This window comes from Stegodyphus dumicola, chromosome 9 (assembly GCF_044657685.1).
Source record: "Stegodyphus dumicola isolate Sdum_Otavi_A_Nest chromosome 9, ASM4465768v1".
Taxonomy (NCBI): domain Eukaryota; kingdom Metazoa; phylum Arthropoda; class Arachnida; order Araneae; family Eresidae; genus Stegodyphus; species Stegodyphus dumicola.
Window position 1 is genome coordinate 1,773,416 of NC_140776.1, and position 24,664 is coordinate 1,798,079.

At 31.4% G+C, this 24,664-nt stretch overlaps 1 protein-coding gene across 2 annotated transcripts in view; it reads left to right on the forward strand.

Annotated features, from left to right (window-relative positions):
• Nucleotides 1-24,664, forward strand: part of LOC118189166 (thyroid hormone receptor beta-like) — a 492,136-nt gene that overhangs the window by 295,481 nt on the left and 171,991 nt on the right. Inside the window, exon 2 of one of the 2 annotated variants that reach the window (XM_085823171.1) lies at nucleotides 21,367-21,504. The exons of the other annotated variant lie outside the window; for it this stretch is intronic. The gene's annotated coding sequence lies outside the window, so the exon portion shown is untranslated. The remainder of the gene's footprint in view (nucleotides 1-21,366; nucleotides 21,505-24,664) is intronic. 2 annotated transcript variants of the gene reach the window in all.

Here is a 24,664-nt window from a genome sequence, read left to right on the forward strand (position 1 = left end):
TTACTGGATAGTAGGTAACGTGGTTCATGCTTGAATGAACTCTTCTGCTCTTCATTTTAAAAGTACACCATTTCATTTTTCCATATAATACTTAGATAGGTCTTTGTTAACTAGCTCACGAGATTTCAGTTCAAGTGTTTTTATCTTTGCAATCACATGGGAAGACAAACATATAAAAAATCTTGTTTCGAATAATGATTCTTTCTGAGGAAGAAATTAGCTGCGTATTTGATTCTATTAGACTTCGATGTAAAATGATTTGATTATTGTGGCACAATATGAGCTCACCAGAAGCCAAGCTTTTAAGGCAAGCTCAGCACTAATAGCTCGACTTGTGTTCAAATTCTGGTACATGGAATAGTTGCACAATTAGATGAACCCCTCTTTTGATGTAATTATTTTTATCTCTCATGATGTCGCCTAGCCTAGCGCACTCCGTAAATAAACTTCCTTGATCTGTTAGTAGTTTTTCCCTTGGATTGCCGTAATTTAATGAATCTAAATCAAGACAATATAACTATATACCAGTTGCAATATGTGCAGCAGGAAGCCATATTCAGAATGTTAGTATAACATTTTGATATGTTTTGTGAGACCAAGATGAAAACAGTGCTACGCTCAAATGAAAACCACAAACACAAATTTTTGAAAATGCTGATGTCTCAGAAATGCTGACTTTAAATCTGTGGTTATAAGACTTAAAATCATTTTGAATACTGAATACTCTAATATAATGCAGTAAAACGTAAAAAATATGTATATATATGCAAATATGTCATACTACTAAAAATAAAATTCAGATTGATCAATATAAGCATGACTATTTTACAACAATCGGAAAATAACTCATTATGTTCTATGTTATCTTGCAGGACTTGGTAAAAAAGCAAACTTTTTATGAATTTTTACAGTATTTAAATTTATAGTTAATGAAGACGATGTTGAATCTCACAATATTTGCTCATTTCAAGATAATTACAACTGCTTCGGAAGCTCATAGTGCATTTAATTATTCTTTTTTGCGAAGATAGTTCTTGTAATGGAAGCTATATAGAAGAGTTAAAATAATTTCCTTACCTTCTATACATTTGAAAATAATAAAAATAATGTATCTAAAATCCATTTAATTTCTCTCTCTTCGTAATGTTCTATCATAATTTCGGTACCATATGCAAATAAGCAGGAAACATGTTAAGAAACAATGCAAAAACATAAATAACAGATTCATAAATATGTAGTTTTAGAACAATAACGCGGTAAGATATAATCCAAATCTTCTTTGATTAATTTAGTATAGAGATAAGGTGTTAAAACCAACAAATGATTTAACGCTTTACGAAGCTGGGGAGATATTAATTATTGAGCTCTGAAAGGATTTTTTCTTCCATTATGAGTTCCTCGATTTGAAATTCGCTTCGTGGACATAATAATTAGAAAACGAGAATACATTTATAAATTATCCCAATATCCGACAATGCGGCAAATTAACTTGAGACTGCAAATGAAATTAGAAACGATGTTTTAATGTTATTAAAATCTTGCCATTTATTAGTCACAAAATGTTTCGTTACACTACCAAGAGATTTATCCCATAAGCTACTTAGAAAATAATACTAATTCTGAGTAGAACTGTCGTTTAAGTGATATAATATCAATATCTTTAACTTAACGTTTATGCTGCCTCGAAAATTGACAGTAATGAGGCGTGTTGTCATTTCACTTGGCATGAAGTATTTATCTTATCCTTAAAATACATTTGTCCGTTACTTATGTAAATTAAATTTGTGCATTATGTCATTGGTTTAAAATCAAATTTTCCTAATAATTTTTATCCTTATTTTCCCAGTGTAATACCTAATGATTTATAGTCTTTATTTTCCTAATGTAATTCCTATTTATTTATGTCTTATTTAAAAGCAATTTTTCCTAATAATTTATATTTTTATTTCCTTAGTGTAATTTCTACTGATTTATGTTTTTGTTTTCATAATGTAATTTACTAATGATTTATGTCTTTTTTTTTGCTTTTATATATAAATCATATAATTTATAATAATTCTAACTTATATAATTCGTAGTATATCTAATTGGAAATTTATGATTCATAATAATATAATTTGTATATAAACTAATTTTCATAAAATTTTTCGCAATTTTAGTGTAATTAATAGGATGTTCCCAACATCATATAGTACATACCTAATCATAATATATGGCGAATAATCATTTCCAAATAATTATTAAAGAGCCCCCTAACACAAAACTTTTGTCGTTGCACATCTTTTTAATATCGAGATTTGAACTCGGGAAAAAGTAAAGTTCTAAATTAAAAAGTAGAGAGTCAAATGTCAAAGGAATGTTTCTGATAATTCATAGTCATTAAATGCTGAAATTTAAAGATTAATTATGTTTCATTATGTGATGTGTTTTATGATGATCAAAATGTTCAGCAGATTACATGAACTTAAAAAAAGCAGTTAAATAGTCTTTACATACTGTGGCTTTTAAGTCGCACTGTGGGACTATCATTTATCATTCAGCTTATTGAGAATTATGGCATTTTTCCATACGTGAATTAGGGGTGTAACTGGTAGCAAATCAAGCTATCACTGGAAGATCCGTTGCTCGAATTCCGGCGGAGGCAGAGCTGAATGTTTCCTACTCCAAAAAATATCACCATTGGCTGAGGAATTCGTTCGACGCGGATTCGAAACAAAGCTAACGGGCTGGCCGCATGGTTGGTTTTCCTGGTTTTTGCCATGTGTAACGTGAAAACTAATCCTTTTCCCCTAGAAAGTCCTCTACGGAGGCATCTCTCTTCGTAAGCAGATGACCCTCATGTGCTTATTAAATTAACCAAACCAATTAAGGTAACCCACCTCGTTCAAAAGGCCGATTTCGACTGAAAAACTCATTTTTTTAAAATTTAATATTTTTTAAGGCCATATTCTTAGCTATCGAAAACAGCTTTTCTCTTCTTGATATGTTGATTAGAAGTGGAGATATACCCGTTTTTCTGAGATACAACAGATCGGAAGTAACTGTCTGCCACACCGGAAGTTAAAGTTTAAAGGACAAATTAAAGGTGCAACTTCCACATTTTTCTGTGTTATATATAAATTAAATAATTTTAACCCTTTCGATATGTTTGGAGAATCTGGCAAAGTATTTTCATTATGTATTTTCTCTTTTACGTTTGGCAACAACGTTTCAAACTTATTGTTTTGTTTACATTGAGATTTCGGTATTTCGGTTTCGTGTACAAATTTCCTGCACTAATTTATCAGCTAAAGATTCATTTTTCTGCACTTTTTTTATTCTGTTTAAAAATCGAAAGTTCGAGAATGCCAAAATTTATACGTAGTCATTCAAAAAAGCGAAAATTTTACAGCGACTAATACACTAAATATGTGACTGCTGATGCTGGTAGTCACAATGAAACTGAAACATCTATCTATGAAATTATCTGGAACATTTATTGCAAATGAAAAAAGTTATTTTGATGAACTAAAAGGCAATCATAACGTTGAGGTTTCTATTCTTTTAAATGTTATACTCTCATTTTGTCACATATAATGCAGGAGCATTTTTAGTGAATATTTGTATATATAATGTCATGTAACAAACTGAAAACTTTAAACGTGATTTTTGATTAGTTGTTTTTTTCATGATTTCTGTTCACGGCAACCATGATAACTCTAAACGTTCATTATAGAATCACTTGAAATTTTGCACACACGTTTTATACATTATTTTACATAATGTAGACTAGCAGTTAAAAAATTAATCCTATAGTATTTAAATTACATCATTTTTTCTTCAATAGCGTGTGTATTTTTTAATAAAATTTAGTGTTTACTGACATATTTGACCATATTTTGCTAGTCAGTCAATATTTTCAAATTATTCTGGTTCAATACATGTTTCTAAGTAGTATGTATAAAATAAAGCAAAAAATAGATTTTTATCAACAATATTTTTCTGTCAGTGACGGTTTATATTTTTATTAATTTTGATATAAAATTTTCAGTTTTTTGTATACATTTCTCAAAATAATGATTTTTTATCGCTTTTGCAGTGATTACATTAAAGTTTGAGTACAATTCTTTAAAAATCACTTAAATTCAAAAATATAACAAACATTTTGAAAAACGCCCTTCGAACGAGGTCGGTTAAATCAATCTGCTCTGAAAAGCCTAATACCTTTATAAATTCATAACAACAAATAGGAAATTTAAATCTGCTATATATGGTTTTAAGCAGTGATTAGTTAAAAAAAAAAACATCTATAGGAACTAGAGATACTACAGAGAACCGCGCTTTGGAACTTTAGGGCAAATAAAGATTAGAAGTATTTTAGAAAAAAGAATGGATGAATTTTATTAAAAAGTACATCTTACTTTTTCCATGAAAAATGTTTGAATACAGTACGACTTGTGCATGTCATTCTCGTGTTCTGTTCTTAAAAACTGCTTTCTATAAATTATTTGTATACCATTCCGTTATTTTTTGTAAAATGTTTGATTTAACGGCTTTATTTCTTTGTTAAGGAGATACTGGGAATCTAATTCGTTGTGTTTCGAATTTTTTGCTTGATTAGAGGTCTTTGAACAAGAAAAGAAAACAACGCTAAATTCTTCAACAGCAAGAAATTTACAAAAGTAAATTTCTAGTTATTGAAGAATTTATGACTGTTGTTTCTTTTTGGCATCTATTTGCGAGATCTTTAACTTGTCCTTACCTTCATTCCCCTTCATTGAATTCCTTTCTTCTTTATGTTCGGAACGGTTATTAATAGCTTTTACCAACGAACCAGATAGAAATGACAATTGCCATGAAATGCTTATACTACATTAAATGCAGTTTAAAAGTATTATATGCTAATATACCTGAACTATAAAATTCAGCAAATGTTAATTATTTTCGTGAATGTATTTTTCAAGAATTCACAGAAACTTGAACATGCATTTCTGATGTGCAAGACTGAAAAGTAAACATACAGTTTATAATGAATTTGGAAATAAAATTTAAAATCATAGAATAAATATTAAGAATTATTTGCTAATTATTTTCTCAGATTAATTAAATGTCCATTCATTAAATTTTAATTGAGATACCTAATAGGGGAAAAAATATTCCTCTCCTCAAAAGGAGTGCTTAAATTGCTAGGAGTGCATATATTTTTCGTTTTTCAGAACGATTATATGATTGACCACACAAACGATTATATCATTGATAACACATATGATTGACAGATACCGGTATTTGTCGATTTTACATTCTGCTAAACAGTGCTCTTATTTAGATTTCATTATTTTTGTATTATTATAATATACGGATAAATAGCGAATTCAAAATGGATTATTAAACAGACCAAAGAATTTTCATAAAAAATGTATATGTATTTTATAACCTATGGATAAGTTTCTAGATGTTTTGTATGTTAGGCGGAAAAAATTCAGCTCATTAATTGTGTGAATACTTGAAATGCTATAGAAAGGATTAAGATATTAATTTTTTCTTTATGAAATTCCTTTAGTAATAATACTCCCTAAAATGCATATTTTCGTTTCACGTATATGAGTTTCGAAAGTCCATTATCAAGAAAGCTCCTTATCCAAGGTAGCAACAATATAACTAAAACATATAAAAAATCTTAATAACGGAATGAAACTGTTGATGAATATAAAAGAAAAGAATCTGTTCAGAATTGCGAAATAAATGGCTTTATAAACATATTTTATTAATTACAACAAAATTGAAAATTTTCGAAAAGTTGTCACCTGGATGCATTATAAAATGAATATGTTTTAAATTCTATCTATTATATATTTTATTACAAACTTTATTTTATTGAAGTAAAAAATATATAGCATTGGAAACATCTTTTATCAATTACAGTAACTCATGAAAATTAGCTGTTGCTATAAAAGCCTCCAATTATCTAATGTACTGAATAAACGAACACGTGAAACTCTGCCAAGATGCTGATGTCACTGCGAACACTAGAAATAATAACTAAAGTAAAAATAAATAACTAAAAAAAAAAATCTGAAATTTTTCAGATTTTAAATTACGTCCAAAGGGGCGTTTTTTTAACGTTTTGAGTGGTACCTTTATTTATTAAATATCATGTTCTTTGCACTTAAACCATAAAATTCAGTTCAAGAGCAATATCGCAAAATAATGTTAAATTAAGCATATCTTTAGAATTTCCGATATACACAGTCTCGCGAGCTGGAGATAAAAGTATTTTTTTTTTATATATAACGTTGCCATTTCTCGCTTTTAAAGCATTGAGTTTGTAAATCAAAAATTCGTTAAAGTTTAACAAAATATAAAATCTATAATAAAACAAATTCCAAATTTGGGATTTCAGATGCCCATATTCGCAGTAGGATTTCGTCATTCAAAATTCGATGGCTCTATGTACCATTGTTTTATCACAATGCGAGAAATAGACAATCATTTATGCAGATTTTTCATTATTTAATTTCTTCAAATATAATGCAGGACTCTAACATTTTGTGGCAACAGTTTGAAAAGTGAACCGACGTTTATAGGAGTCCGACGCAAAATCGCAAAATGAAAACAATAGTCCTTCAGGGACAAAGCCCCTTTGGACTAATAATAACTAAAGTAAACAATAACTAAATCAGGGAATTCATGCTTTAAAGCTCATACATCACACAATTTCTTAAGCCTAACATAAAAAAAGTTCGCAATTATTTGAATCTTAAAATACGTTACCTTTATTCCAAAATAAAAATCTTAAAAACTAGGTTTTCTAAAACATGCTTTGCAAATCATTGCTATCCTTAGCTTCAAAACAAAGAACAATTAAATTAAACATTTTGATCCTTTTTAGTATTTTCACATACTGAGCTAATATTTGTGCGAGTTAACAGTTCGCATAAACTTTGTGGATAAATAAGCCAGAAGAGCAAAATAAATGACCAAAAACATTTAAATATTTTTTACAGTTCCAAGCAGTGACAATAATTACATGTGAAGATATCCGGAGAAAATTTCAATGTCTTCATCAATTTACATACCAGATATAAATAGTATAGCGAATATAAAGGAACATGTGGCAAAAGTTAACTTTCTGTAAACATAAACATTGATCAACTCAGTCAGTCTGTGTCGTGCTCATTCTTTTCTCTATCGCCTATCCTAATATAAGATTAGTTAGATATTGCAAAAATAAAATTATGATAAAGTGTGCTTATTACTTTAAAATGGCTCAGTTTATTAACCACTTACAGATGGATTAACTATGAAAATTAATTAAAATTTAATTAATGATGTTATGAAGGTAATTGATCCTAATTAAATAAAAAATAAATGCGAGATGTGTATTTTAAATTAATGACTTTTTATATTACTTAAACACGAGGATAATTCGTTGAATAATTTAATTTTTACTTGAATGTATGAGAATAAATTTACTTTTCAACATAATTTCCACCTGCATGAAGCCACCTATATCCCGTCATACGTCCAGTTTCTGATTATGTCTTTATAGAAAGCTATAGCTTGATTTATTAACCATTTTTTTAAGTCAGTGTGAGCACATCTTCCGATAATTTAAGTATTCTGTCACAATTTCATACAGAGTAAATCTTGAAATGTAGGAAAATTTTGTAGATAATGATAAAATCGTAAAGCGCGATGATGAAATGAGGATGAAATGAGCTACCTACCATCCATCATACCTGATGTCTTGGTGAAGAAAAAGTTCGAAAAAATATATTTTACGATTTCATCATTATTTGCCGAAGTTTCCTCCGGTTTCAAGCAATTCTGTATACGGAATTGTGACAAAGCACTTAAATTATCGGGAGTTAGTTTCAAGCTGAGTACCAAAAATAGTTATTAAATGAGGCAGGAAATTTCTATGAAGAGAAATTCAGTAACTGCTAATGCGGTATGATAAGTGTCTTTAAGTAGGTGGAAATTATGTTGAAAAACAGATTAACCTCCAAGTTTTCATGTAAAAAGGAAAACGTTAAGAAATTATCTTTAATTTTATGTAATATAACCATTCCTCGTAACTTGCTGAAAATAACGAAAGTAAAGATCTTATGTTTCACTCAAAGACATAATACTTACTAACTCACGTGGATGATAAGCTTACTAACTCACGTGGATGATAAATGCCTGACAAAAGAAGTCCCAAAATTTTGCAAAGATCCCCGATGAACAAGTTTGTAACTTCTTTTTTACTCATCTACATGCATAAATTTGTTTAAAGGACGTAATTAATATTATTGAGCAGTTAGTGAATAGTTAGTCACTGCTAAATATTATTATGTAGAACAAAAGTAAAAAGAAACAAATGTGAGAAAGGCAATATAATAACTATTTAATCCATGATCCTTTTAAGAGTACTTATTAATTATAAACAGAGCTGATGTATAGCTTTCAAATAACACCGAAATGAAATTTAACTATTCCTTTGAAGAAATTACTGCTTACATCTATGCACGAAAAGGAATTGATAATATGGTAGACAAAATCGGTTTTCTGTTTCGGTCTCTTTCATCGAGCATATAAATCTTTCCAAAACTTTTATTTTTTTAATCGCATTCGAGCATGAAAGAACATTAAATAATATTCTTTATGTGAGATGGAGAGTAATTTTTATTTCTGTCTTCTGTAATTTTGAAAGTGGATGAAAAAGGTTCAGCATATTTTAACGAGAATAATATAAGTAGTTTAGGAAATGCAAGCAGTTTCAAAATCACTATTTTCAATGAAATACGCATTTAAATTACTAGTAAATGAAGACTTTCAGTTCCGGAATCGTGCTTTCAATTTCAAGGATATCTCAGTTCTTTTCATTATTGAATAATTTTTATGGATGTTTCGCATTTCATGGATACTTTCCGTTTCTCTTCGAAAAAGAACAAATTCAAATGTTTTAATTTTAACTATCCTTGGATTGTTCTACTTGCTAGAAAAAATTACGCTAGTGGTAACATTGCTAGTCCTGTAAATAAAATCGCTTAAAAAATATTGTTCATCTCGTTAACTTATTTTCCCTCCTAATGAAAGGATTTTGTGAGTATTCTAAAATAACAGAATAGAAAATGAAAGATGCTTGATGTGTGTTTTTAATTCATATTGTAATTTCAAGGTTTTTTAATAATCTTTCTTATATACCTAATAAGCTAATAACAGACTAAATAATTTAAAGCTCACGGAGTATGCTTTATTCATATCATATCTTTATATCTTCCTATCTGCACTTCAAATGTTGGCATCATCATATTTGAAAAGTATCGTTCCCCCAAATCTGGAAATGCGTAACAACAGGAATATTCTAGTAAATTTACACTAACCGACAATGAAAATTTAACACCGAGAAGGAAAGCCCGAAAATAAATACCCCGCATGCGTAAACGCATAGAAAGTTTGTAGCTTTGAGGTCTGGATTATAGATCATTCCGGATTATGGACGTCCGGATTAAAGACTTTTCACTGTATTAATCTTAATTTTTGACGTTACCAAGCGAACGCTATTCAAAGTTTTAAGGCATTACATACTTTATACAATCGTTATGCTAAATTTGTACTGCCGTATGACATTTATGATCCACGTAACTTTTCAATTATTGTCATAAGTCTTTTAATTTACGTTCCAAGAGTACTGGTAAATATTCGGTTTTGTTGGGTATTGCTTTTCGACATGATAATAAGGTCTTTAATTTATTTCAATTAAATTTTAACTGCCGAATATTTAACTAATCACTTTTAAAAGCAAAAAACACACATCTGAATAGCATATTTTTCTATTTTATTTTTTAAATAATATATTTAAATGATATAACTGATATTATTTATAATATATTGAAATGATAAATTTTTATGAACATTTATTTGCATTAATATAACTTGTTTCAATGCGATGTATTAAATACATCGGTACATATCAATAACTTTATTGTTGTATTATAATTTTGTAACATAAAAATGAGTGTCTATATTAAAATAACGAAAAGTATCGGATAAAACTCTCAAACAGTTTTCATCTCAGCGAAGCCTATTGCACACTTCTTGTAATTCATATAATTGATTAAGCTTAACGTTTTAAGATTCGCAGAGATATTAATTTTTGAAGTGTTTTTACTTTTTTCAGTGTTATTTCGACTCTCGTGGATCACTTTCACTTCTGTTAATTGTTGTATAGTGCTAAGGAAAAAAAAAAAAAAAAACTACCCGATCACATTTAATTTTAGGAAAAAACAGCATATTTCTGTAACAGCTCTTAAACTCTTAAATTCCTTAACAATGGCTCAGAAAAGCATTTCTTGAATTACTAACATCCATATTTAAAAATTTTAAGTAGTTTTAATTTTGTGCTATTAAGTAAAATTTTTTAGAAATTCATCTAAGGGGAAACATATATTGTTCCTTACAAAATTATTTAAGAAATTCAAACTGACGCGAAAGCGATGTTTTCTTCCATAATATCTGAAACATTAAGAAGGTTTATTAAACACGTTAGAACTCGATAGCAGATTTTAGTGATCAGAAAAAATTATTCGATTTATAATGCCCATCTGTTTAAAGAATCATGATTTCTTCTGGGAAAACAAAAGGTAAATTATAACCTCAATACAGTTTAACAATCGAAACACAGGCACTATTATTACATTCACTGCCTCTCCCATCACTAAAATATGCTTATTTTTTCTTCGAGTTAAATTGCATTTATGAAATACCGCTTTAAATAGACTAATAGAACAAAGAAGGAAGCTTTGGAAAGTAATTTCATTCATGCAGAATTATGTTTGCATCTTAAGTAGAAAGCAGAGTGGCCGATTTGCAATTCTTATATTTACATTTTTCTTTACTCCAAAGCTCTCCAATACAGATAATCGCTTGCATGCAGCTGCCGGAAGGACTTCATCAAACCGCACGCTGCTCTGATTAGAGTACTATTATCTGTCTCCAACTTCTTTAAAATAAGTTCACAGTGTCCTTCTCTGGAATTCAAACGAGTTTCTACGATTCCTTCTTCCCGAATAAGAAGAAAAGAAACGCTTTTTTGAAGTATTGATTATCGTATCATGGACAGACGATGTACCCCCACGCGATTGGACAAAATCGTTGTTTGGAAAAATAATAGGTTGCAAACTATAGCTCGTGAGGTCTTTGAACTTTAAAAAGAATGATTGCTTTATTGTACATGTAAGTGGATTGCAATCAGGTTATTATAGAAAGCAGATAAATTTTCTTGATATTGATCTTGGAAAATATTTACCTTTCTCATTTGTCTTACTTTTCATGTAACAAATTGCAATCTAACTGTCATAATAAGGACAGAATTTTTAAAAATCTAATAATATTCATTCATATATTTCAGTAAGAATATACTGTAAGTTAAAAGCAAAATGTATACACTGTGTCCACAGAAGACCTGACTCGCTTTTAGTTTTGTTAAGAGTTGGTCGTAAACTTCCTAACTATTTTTGAAACTCCCTGCTTCCTAAACTTGCGCTTAGGAATATTTTATAACCCATAAAAATACAAAGCAAAACGTTTATCTTTTGTACCGCAAAACTTCAACGAGATACCTAATTTAAAAAATTTGAGATTTTTTTTCTTTATTTTCCATTTGCCTTGAGGGATCGTTTAATATATGAATTAGAATAACTCGAGATTGATTTTCTTTCCCTTAAATGCCATTCAATGATGTTCTTTTGTGATTGACTAGTGTGCAACATTCTTTGATTTATAATTTTGTTAGGAATGGTATACTGAATGAATTTTCATACAAATAATTTATAAACTTTGAAACGTTAGAAATACGTTATTAATATTTTCATGTAGTTTTCTCACTTTAGAATCCTAACCTAAAAAATCATACAAAAATTCATTAAGCTAGAAATACTTTTAATTTAATTAAATAATGTCACGAGTTAGCAATATGACAATACTGAAGGGTCTTGTGATTTTCCTTAGCTTTAGTTTCACTATTAAATTCTGAAAATGCAAACAACTCTTTTCGCTTCTTTGCGTCTGTTTTCGGCACAGCAACATCTAAAATATCAGAAGACAAAGCTTTGATTTCTTCTGTAGTGATATCACTAGGTAAATTTCTCAGATAGAAGGTTTCTAGCATCTCTTGCTTCAATCATCAACAAACTTCTGTGAAAAGCTCTTTTTCTCAGTTTTGAGAATCTTTTCCGTCTCTTTCGTTGGGAGTTTCTGCAATTTTAGCAGGTGTTTTCTATTTTGCTTATTCAATTCTTTTTTGTGAACCTTGTTTTAACTAATTCAGTTTATTTTTGACACCTTCTTCATCATTCTGCACATTTTGTTCATCATCATCATCATAATCATTATCATTAGCTTCAGGACTGCCATCATCATCATCTTTATCATTGTAATCATCATCATCCGTGTCCAAATCCAATTCAAATCGTGATCTTCATCCTTAACTGATTTTCATTTTCTTTCATTCCCTTATAATCTCCCATAACAGTATTTATGTAGTTTGTAAGGAGTAATGACATGTTTAACTTCCTCGCGAATTTCAGAGTTTGAGATGTTTAAAAGATCAAAGGAAAGGTTTGATCATCGGTAACATTAGCAGTGTTAACAAAAATTTCATCATTATTACTGTTGCAGAAATGAATACCGTCTTGATCAAACGTAAATCGAGTTTGTTGCAAAACGTCGATTCCAATAATCCCATCAAGAAGAGTCATGTCATCTTTTACTACATGTGGTTTAGAAGGTAAAATAGTTTTTTTTTTTTTTTTTTTAAATTTCATTGGAGTCCTGAAAAAATCCAATGCTTTGAACTGTGTCTCGGACAATTCCTGAGAACGTAATTCTGGAGGGATGTAATGGTAGAGAACCAAACTTGCGATATGTTTTTTAATTAATTAGAGTGGCTTGTGACTCAGTGTCACAAAATGCGTTAACAGGGCTCCTGCAAGTTGAATATCAACATGCATAGAATGTTTGGAAAACATTTGAGCGAAAGTGCGTTTATAGTTCTATCAGGTGCAGAATGTTTAGGAGCAGTTTCCGTGATAGAATTACGAGACTTTGTAGGACAGTTAGTATGAACATGACCATAATTTTTGCATCCATAACAAAATTTGCCATTTGATTTATTCGGTCAATTGACGCTTTTATGCCATTTTAAACCACAAGAATAGCGCATATTGTTTGCGTGTTTGATGTACGTTTATTATCAAGTTTAACATCATGAAGGGAATTATGAAATTTCTTCTGAGTATTCTGCCTCAAATGTTTTGAACTCTTAAAGAATTTTTCGTAAGTTGTCTGTTTTTCTTTGAATTCAGGAATGGAATTATTTTGTTGTTTGACGAATCAGTAATACCGTTTATAACATATTCAATCAGAGAAGAATCATGAATAGAACTTTTATGCGCGAGATCTCGCATGGCTAAAAAATAGCCTTGTAAAGTTCCAAATGGTTTCATACGACGAGATTCCAAGATTTGATGTAATTGAAGGCTGTTAATTTTATCCGAAAATTTGTCTAACAAATGGTGTTCTAAATGTTCCCAATTAGTAGTTCCACGAATTGATCTTTTTAAAGTTAAAGCTGGGACCTGTTAGACATTTTTTAACAAAAATTACTTGATGAATAGAGTTCTTTATCTGATATCGATTAAAAAATTAATGTCTGAAATAAAAATTTCAATATTGTAATTATCACGAAAGGAGAAGGGTTTAAACAGGCCGACGATGTTTTTCAGACCAAAACATTGAAAAGAAACACTCTGAGCCGGAAAAAATAAATTTCGAGGCGAGTTATCAACACAGGTTTTCTCTTCCAATTATTTACATAAAGATTCATCTGGTGTGTGAGTAATGCTCGGTTTTGCGACGATATCCGTGGGGGTGAATTTTCCACCAGAAGCTCGTCATCAACATCACTAACGTCAGATAAATCTGATTTCAATAGGGGTTAGTAAGATTAGTAAGGATTGTGATAGCACACTTCTCAATATCAGTAGAAAATTTTTAGTAAATTACATATAGCAATTAAATAGCTGAGTGAAAATTATTTTATTATTTTTTGCTTTGTATCTTCTAAGTTAAATGCTGAAAATATACGCAATCGAGCGCGATTTTGTCTATCGGTATCGGTACCAAATATTAAACGATGTTAAGAGCTTGATTTGTTGTGTACTGGCAATTTTTATTGATCGTGCAATGTTGGGATAATCATTAAAGATGGACATTATTTATCAGTTTCGAGCAATCACACAAATATTTTTAAATGTTAATAACTATAATGCTAAACACTGAAAACTTCGTGCTTCAAACAAATTCTAAAATATACCTTAAGAATAGAAAATAAAATTTCAGTTCGAAATAGTTTTAAATAACTTCAAATAACATTTTATAATGCTTTCAAAATATATGCATCAAAAGAAATGAGCAAAGCACTTGTTGGTAAAAAGCGAAAATATCGAAGATTGAAAGAATCATCGAACTAACAACTGTTAAAAATGCGCTTCAAATGATTCATCAAAACAATACTCATTTCAAAATAATACGTTTCAATCAAATACTTTTCGTCAAAATTAAATAACTTTCGTTCCCTTTCATATTTTGTTCATCATATCAGCATCAACTGAGCATCATTAAATAAAGTTAGTAATGTTAGTAAATAAATGACTTCTTTAATGAAGTAAAAAATTATATTACTTCATTAAAGAAGCATCAGGTGAGCAATCGAACAACAGGAACGTTTTCCTGAAATAATTCAAACATTCTACTTGCGGTTTCGATTCATCACAGCAATGGCGGCAACTGCAGCATTTTGCTTCTGTTTTCGATTAGCTTCTGTGTTCGATGAGTGACATCTAATGGTATTTTAATTATGATATTCTACAGGACTTTAATTAGAGTCTAGGTTAATGAAGAGAGAGTTCAAAGGGCTGAGCCCCCATGTAGGATGTAGTTGTATTTACGAACTATAAGAACACTCATATTGATGAAAACGGTAGTGATATTTAGTAATTTAATGACGAAAACACACGAACATAATTAACACGAAAATAACACATAAAAAGAAATAAGAATTCAAGCTTCATCATCTTTCCCGTCTAGATCTCGTCTGCCGAAAATGGCCGCATGATCTTGCTGGTGAGCGCGTTGCCATTATTACTTATAAAAGAAACATATCCCCACATACATATAATTGTATTATTGATTTATTTAAAAACTACAAATTTAAAGGGCTAAATTTAGCCCAAGAATAAAGAGAACTCTTTTGTCCTAACAGATGAAGTGATAATAAACAAATATCCACTTTGAATATAGAAGAGAAATGGGAACACAGAAGTAATGATTCATAAAAAATAGTAGTCCTACAGATTACATTAGATGCTAAATTATGCTGAAATAAAATTACGTATAGAGATAATTATCCAGAATAATTTATTTTAAATCATTCTACATAGTTGTCTCCCTTTCCCAATGTATGACGCAAAAAATAGCTACTTTTCTATCAAAAGCTTCTCCACTGTTCCCTATCAAACATTTCTTGGATAATTTGCGATAATAAGTAATTTTATAACGTTAAATGTAATAATCTATCAAATCTTGCATTGTGTAAAGGGTTACCGTTCTTGCAACTAAATGGAAATCCAGCGTAGACAAGAGATGAAAATTATCTAAAACATTCTCTAAAACTAGTATTGTAGTACAAATAAAAATTAACAAATATTAGCCATAGTTGCTTGGGAACTTTCAAGCACTCGTATTTAAAACAGCAGAATTCAAAATCTGACTTCGATTAACTAGTTTCCTGAATTAAGGAATCCTAACGTCATTCACCAATCCATAGATCGGCTAGTAGGAAGATTCCTAAGCATTCATATTCGGTGGTTTCCACAATACTGTCTTATAAGGGTGTTAATAAGGGGTGTTGGAACCCAAATGATTTTTACATAAAAACGCGTTTTTCTCCAAACGTGATTTTTTTATACTCGATGTACCTTTTCTCAGGAACTACTGCTCACAGGTATCTAAAATTTGTATGGCTTATTTATTAGGTTTCCTAATATTTACTGAAATGAGCTTTTTGTGATAAACTAAGAAAAACAAAATTTTAACATTTTTTTGTGTGAGAAAAGTGCTAAATTTTATGATGCCTAACAAAATATTCTGTAAATTACTCTAAAGCTCAAAATGTTTCAAAAGCTCATTTCAGTAAAATAAGATAGTTATATTTTAATTACATACAAAATTTCAAGCATGTATCTACAGCAGAGTTTGAGCAAAGGTACATCGAAAATGGCCACTTTAACATTGTCGATATAGGGGTTTCTGCCTTCAAATTCGCTTTCTAATTAAACTAATTTACATTCTGTTGAAGGCTGACGGATGAAAAAGAAAGAACTAAGCTACAAATAATGTATTAGTTTACAAAAAAGTCCCTTATAACCTAACCTAAAATTTCGAAAACTCTGGCTTATCTTGTTCTAAGAGCAGTGGAATAGATATTAAAAATCTATCTAAGGTAGCTCATAAATAATTAAATTTAAATGTAACAGCTCTTAATAATTACGTGCAATAATTATGATCTTAACGCTTAATTCAAATACCTGATTATTAATAGTATTTCAGAAGAAAAATCATTAATTGTCAAAGTCGCCAAGTGCCTGTACTTCCGTTACGCACGTCAAGAGCACATGTATATGAAGATCTTCATAATTTTCTTAACTATTGACTCTCGAATATGAAATCTTTTTATCTTAAATGGAATTAATAATTAACGCCTTTGTTACTCAGAAGCAAATGATTTCGAATTCAGTTTTTTGCACTTAAATTATGCACATTAACGCGAGAATATCGCAAAAACAATCTTTTGTCAACAGTATGCAGAGACAGATTATAATAGAAAGAATTTACATAATAATAAAGAATAAGTCTTGAATATTTCCTCAATATGCTTTCATTTATGAATTCATTTCTCTAATGACGTATGACTTGCTCTATGATGTATATGATACCGTTGTTCAAGTTAGAGCTTATGGGTATTGTACTTACAAATGTAATATATCCATGTCTTTAAAATAGGGGAAGGAAAAGGAGAAGCTGAGACAAATTTTCAGAAATCTTTCAAGCAATTTAACGAATCGAGAAATAACGAATGTGCACATTAGATCATTTATAATGGTAAAGACTTGCATCTTTTACCCACAGACAGATTTGAAAATAATCATATTGTGTTCTGTAGAAATGACAATGGACCTTTCGCTAGATTTTCAATGTATACGATGACAAGTATGCTCAGTCGATGAGAGTTCTGAATGGTGGATCTAATTTTCACGAGAGATAAGCAAAACCTGTTTGGGGTAAGTGGCGATAAACGAATGAATGCATAAATTAGAAAACACAAAAGACAGTTTAGATGACAAAATGACAGATACAGTGAAAAGTAAAGCTGCATTAGACACAGGATTAAACAAAATAAGCTGCATCTAATTCTTGAAAAAAGTATTAAGATTTTGCGTGCCGTAAACCAATATTACTATTGTCACCTCACCGTTGAAAGAATATTCTTACGAAATGTATAGGCGCGGTAAGATAGCTTCCCCTCAAAGTAGTTTTAGGGTTGCCATAAAAGAGCAAGGAGGGCAGCGTTACCACATTCGGCGAGAAATCGCCCATTTGGCGACAGAATTGGCGATTTACCTTGGACGGTTGGAGAACCTTCTGGAACGAATTCTTACCGGTTTAGCCCAGAATGTTCTCGAACACAGGCCGAAATCTATATATAAACCTTGCTGGTCCACAGTCAGTGAGTGTGTGCTTCATCGAAAGGGCGAGTGGGTGTGCCTCGTCTAGTCAGTATCGAGTTGGTGTCTCGTCTAGCGAGTCAATGCCTGCGGAGTCGATCGAGGTGATAGCCGGGCAGCGAATGCCGAGAGGGTCGTCGAGTGCACCGAAGGAGTCTCTTAGTGTATCGAGGTTAGTACATCGTCGAGAGAGCGGGTTGAGCTCCGGGAACGACTGAACCGAAGAGTCGGGAACCGTGCTCTGTGTGTCGTCGAATGCATCGCGAGCTGTAGCATGGAGAGTCTCGAGAGTACGTGGAGTTCCGAGAACGACCAGGCAGAGTCGGGAGCTGTACTCCGGAAAGCAGAGTCGGGTGCTTTGCAGGAAGTCTCCACCGTTATTGCCTGACAGTGTCAAGGCTGTGTCGCTGACTGTTCCAGCGTGCTTATAGTAGATCTTCAACGACTGTAAAAAGTGACTTTGGAGCTGTCCTGATTAATATTGGCTAAATAAAGTGTGTTTCGATGCTTCATCAAGTGTCATCGTTATTTACTCCAAATCTACGAACCCCGTACGAACGTGTAGGAAGGAAATAACGAAATAACTGGTGTCAGAAGAAAGATAAACGCAACAATATTCATTGAAGGGACAAAGCATATTGCAGCGTTTAAGTGAACTGTCAAATATGTGTGGAGATAGTGGTTATCATTTATATGTCTGGCAAACAAGTGCTGTAAGCTAACCATTGTGGCAACAGAGTGCCATGAGACCTATGAGAGATTTTTCATGTCTAAAATGCCCTAAAATTTTACTTGCAGTATGTCTATTAGTTATCTTGGCCAATTTGATGAATATTACGTAGTCCAATATCATTATTAGATCCTATTTCTAAACTTTCTTTATCAATAAAAAATGAATAATTCCGCGAAGATAAAGCCTTCTTGTATGTCGTCCATGCTGATGCAACATATTTCGCTAACAGTAGCTGCTCTGGACTGAGCAATCAATTAGATCTATAATAAATAAGCGCGCGTGATATTGTATTTTTCAGTGGCAACCTTTTTTCAAATCGTAATGCAATTAATTATCAGAGAAGGTACAGGTACGCAATATCATAAAGCATGCTTGTATGCAACAATAAGTCAGAAGGCAGTAATCGACATCTGTAAGAACATCTGACAGAAAGAATCACGATACTGTTCGGGCATGAGTTACTCATTAAACAATTCTGCTGATTAAGATGTTACATATCTACATGTAAACATATAATATATCTACAACGAAAGGCAACCGGACGACAGTTGCCCGGTTTACTGTAGCCAGACACAAGGTGACCTATTCGCCCGCCGTCCTGAAAGCCATTGCCAGCAGCCCATGAGGGGAAGACACTGTGTTGCAGAGAACACAAAGACTCGACTCATCATCAATGGAGTCAAGTCTTCTTTAACTATGAGAGTCGCTCCAGTCTGGCAAACGATTTCTAGCGCCATTTGATATGGAGAGAGGTAGGGAAACCCTTTTATTCCTCTAACATCAGGCAGAGACCATTAAGGGCCGTTCCCACTGGGGTTTATCTGAGCTAACGGAGTCACTTCCATATGTCGACTAGCTGAGCTATGCCTGCAGTTCAGATTTTTCAGCTTGCTGCCCTATGGGAATAAACTGGTTTGGGAGATGGGTCGTCTACGTCAGTTGTCTCCGTTCACATAAATCCCAGTGGGAACGGTCCTTTAGGGCTATCGTGGTGTGCCTGTATGGGGAGGCAGTATGAGGAATGAACAGACGGAGTTCTAAATTTTTGAAAGCGATTCACTTACCGAAAATTGTTACTGAGAGGAAGTTATACCCTCTTTGCATCTATTCCGGGGTGCCATTGGTCCCGACTTTGTTGACTATGCATGTCCACACAGTTGAAAGCGTACCCTCCAGAGAACACCAAAATGAATGAAACATATGTTCATCGAAGACTGGGAACTCTTACCCCAAGAAATGTTAAATATTGTGTGTTGAGTATCGACAGACGGTGTAACACAACCATAGCAGTGTATGAAAATCATATCCCGTATTAAGGCTGTATGGTTTCTTTTTCTCACTCTTGGCCAAGTAGTTTTTTTCTATCTACGCCATTCTATCAATAAAGCCTTTTTCTATTCTTTCTGTACTGTATGCGTCCTATTCATTTTTTACTACTATACTTTCCTCATCTTTTAATATTACATTGTACCTCTGTATGAATTTCACATCTCATAGTTGATGTTTTGAGGAATTATGGCCAAAATTAAAGAAGTTGCTTAAGATTTGCCCGCTGGTGTATATTGTTGCAACGTACGGTTCTGTTGCCCTCTCTTTAAATAATCCTTCCTAATGAGCAGGGAAAAAATTGACTATATATTATAAACACACTAGAATCAGTAGCTGTAAATAGCTCAAAGACAATGCATATTTTAAAAAATTCCTCCTCAGGCGCAAGGAATACCGTAAATTTCCCAAATCACTCAGAAAGTTAAACTCATCTCTCTTTGAACTGTAAAGTCTCAGAGTTGATTGACAACTAACCCGTCCTCATTTACAGAGCTACATTTATTTGGTGTTGCATGAGTTCCTTTTTACGTGTAAGGAGTATGTTTCAGATTAGGACAGGCATCAATTCTCTTGATCAAAACTGTAGAAAAAACATTTCTGCCTTTCTTTTTTCTTTTGGAATTTTTCATTTTTTTTTTTTTTTTCTTTTGGAAGTCATAACTCCAAACTTAATCCAAAATTTAGAATATTTTCAGTTCTTTCGAGAGTACAATGATTAGATTAACTGTGCTTTAAATCTGCAGTATAATTACTATTGAATGAATATTCCAAAGAAGGGCCAAAACATTTTTAATGAAAGAGATAAAACGGATAGAAAACAAATTTCTGTTCTATTTTTCGCGATGAGACAAATAACGTGGCATAAAGCATTGTCGTCTTTATTTACAAAACTTGCTTGTTGTAATTAATCACATTTACATACTTGTCTAAGATTGGTTAAATAATTTATGTATTTTTCAAGTTTCTAAATTTTATATATAAAAATAATATAATTTATTTATTGCTTTTGAAATACTTAGGAATATATTTCTTAATGACAGCGAAACAACGGAACTAATTTAGGAATGAATCAGTGTAAACATACACTTAGTTTTATTCATATTTTATATTTAAATTTTTTTATGAAAATTAAAGATATTAGTCTTATAGTATTAAAAATTAAATATTTTAGTAAATTTAATTCTGCTTTCTTCACGAAAATTCAGGGCAATTTACTTTATTTACATATACATACATAATTTATTTCTCTGTGCCATTAACTAATATATATAAATATAAAATACCTGGAATCACAAAGTATAATTTATGTCATAATATTACATCAAATAAATATTAGATCATTTTAAAACTTTTGAATTATCACTTCTATGGTGATAAATCTGAAAATACATTGCTTGATTTTCAAATAGTCTTTAACTGCAACAATTCTTGGCTACTTAGGAATGAAATATTAAGTTCTAAAGTTGAAATGTTAGCTGAATGAAATATTTATTGCAGTTCCCTGAACTATCGCATCTTTTATCAGAAGAGATTGCTATCTATAGCTCAGCTATGAGGAAAATGCGGGTTGAGACGAAAAGCTTTTACGCGTCTGAAGAAAAGCAAGCAGCTTGAGTCACTTGGATGAAGTCAAAAGTATAAATCATTCTTTCTCACTTTTCAACTTTTAAATTTCCCAATTACTGTTTTTATTATTTAAATTTCTTTTTTTTTTTCATTTTACTTAAGATTTCTCTTTACTTTTCGTTTTCTATTATTTCAATCTGTCAGTCTGTTGTACAATCTCGTTTTCTCTTCCTGTCCATATTCCGTTGTGCTTTTCCTCTGTTGTGTTGTTTCATTTAATAATGTTTCGTTTTCAGCCCTTTCATCTGTGCTGTTTTATTGAGTGTTCTGGTTTCAATAGAACCATTACATGAACGTTAGAAACATGTGCAATTTATTATGAACATAATATAACATTTATTTTTTATAAAAATTTCATGTAAATATACCGCTGATTTTTTTCGATGTTGAGATGAGCAACTGATTTATAGTTAATTTCCAAATGCTTTTTTGATTTTCAAGATATAACTAAAAGTATTATTCTTGCATTATTTTAAAATTTAAGAAATGTACAGATATACCAGATACGGTAAAACTTCATATCGGTAAGAACTGCATGCTGGAATTCAGGAAAGTTCGAGAGCTGCAGAGTAGTGAACAGGTTTCCTTTGGAAAGAAGCGTCTAATTCTAAGCATACGGCATTTAATGCAGTTTGCCTTCAGCATGTGATGACTTTCTATTTAACATTTAGTTGACCATATTCCATATATATATATATATATATATATATATTAAATACGTACATTGCAATATTGCTAGTGCAGAACGTAGAAAGGTTGAATCTGTAATGAAACGCAAGAATTTCGATAGCGTAGATTGCTCAAATGACGATACACATTGAATAGGAAACTAGCAGCCGTGGCAGATTAAATCAGGATTTTTTTTCAGTAAACATGTTGAGGCCATAAACAGCTTGGCACATTACTTGTGCCTATTTCCGAAAGGTTTACATTTTTTGATAGATTTGCATTAAGAAAAGAGTAGCAGGTAGCAGTCCAGCCAACCAAAGCGTGGAAAGCAAGTAAGTTATGATCAGGATGAAATATTAATTCAGAAGACTGGTTCTCAATGCATTTCAATTGGATAATTAATACTGTTATTATTAGCTATTTGAGTTTTAGTTCCAATTACATCAGCAGAATTATGTAAGAGTCATATGGTCTAAATGACGTAGTGCAAAGAGAAATTCACTATTTTTAGAATAGAGAGGGGGAGTTACGACGATAATTTGAATTAACATATTTTTTATCTTACATTTATATATTATTTGCATATGGCCCGCTTAACCGGAATAGTGGTTAGCGTGGCTGACTGCCGTACCGTAGGGCCTAGACTCGAATCCTGGAGAAGACACGCATAGATATAAATGCATAGTGTCTCTGCGGCATGGGGGCGCTGTAAATGTGCGGTTAGCCGAAAGCCCTCTCGAGAGGTTGTTGCTACGGGAAAAGCGGCGAAGACCATCGAATTCGATCCTCTAGGGTGCTTCCCATCACAACTTGTGGAGAAATTGAGCAAAGTCATACTGTCACCTGTATGGTGTACAAACAACTCTCGGAATGCTTATGCTTTCTATTCAACATGTTCAAGAAATTCGTGAACACCATTTAGCAAATTTATGTGCTTGAGTTTTAACTGTAAATGTACTTGGAAAATCAGTGTTTAAAATGAAGCGTTTTACAATGATATACAGTCATGCAGCGCAGATATCTTTGATAAAATTATGTTAGGAATAAATGCATGATATTTCCGGACACTAATAATACCATCAATGTTTTATAAAATTTTTTAACCTATGGTATATTAAGGTGTGGAAACCGAAGAGCTATCTGTTAGCGTTATTTTAGAAAGGCCCCCCTTTTTACTTCCTTGTACGAAGTAAAAAGGAAGTATTGTAATCGCGAAAAGTTTCAAGCAGCATATTTCAAAGAAAATATCCATTTTGACCGCTATCGAATGCAATTTAACGATGTTTTTGCGTGATATCTGTACGTAAGGACAGAATAAAATACTCTTTTCCTCCAAAAAAATTATAAAACTGCTTTAAAATGAATTCTGAAGAGAAATTTTCGTGGCGTCTGTACGAACGTATGTACGTACGTATCTCGCATAACTCAAAAACGAGTAGCCTCAGAACGTTGAAATTTTATATATAGGACTGCTATACCACGTAGATGTGCACCTCGTATTTTGGTTGCAATCGGCCTCACCAAACCTATATAAATATATTTATGTATATATCCATTCTGTTACCCGGCTCAGTGATCTCAGTTTCTTTATTCTCATATGTTTGTAAATTGTACATTTTTTGCTTTAAATGTTATTCTTATCTTCCGATTAAGGTTTTTATGCTTTTAGTAAATCTGTATGCAATATTTTTAGAATTATCAACAATTTTAAAGTTGTTTAAGTGCCGCTAAGCTTAATAATTTTTTTACCATTGCTTGTTTACATTTGAAACAGCAGGATAGTGGATTTGCTGCCAATCTAGAGAAACTTAGCTTCGCAACAACAAAGATAACGCCTTCATTTATTATTGCGAATTAAATCATGCTTAATCCTTTCTGGAATTTTTTCGAGGATATAATTGTTTAAGATTGACTTCGTAATTTTTAATACAGATATTTTGAGTTTTTATGTATTTTTGCCTTGTCGCGAAGTGAGAACTGAATTAATTGAATGAGAAATACTCAATCGTCTGTGAAAAACTGTTTCTTTTTTGTTTTGTTTGTTTAATTTCTTTTTATACATCGTTCTAGATATACTAGAGTATTTGAATAGAACATGTGGCAACGATTAGATAATTCTTTAAATGATATAAATTTTGTACATTCTGAGTTATAATATGAACGAAATATAATGCTGTTAAGTGAACCTAGCGCCAGAGTGTGGCTATGGTAAACAAATAGAGTGAATTTTAAAGAATGCATTTATTCTATTCTGGTTTATGCGCTGTCGGCGAAGTAGATTTAATTCAATCCAATAAGTTTAAATGAAATGCAAGAAAAAATGCGTATAATTTAATAATATGTACAAGGAAGTTATGTGGTGTACACATCAGATTTTTTATTTTTAGTACATTAAGGATGCATTTTTATTTAAATAGTTTATGAGCTAATATTTCATAGTTAGTTTTCATTTAAATAGTATTAAAACCTTTTTTCTCTCTCTTAAGAGGCTCTAACTTAT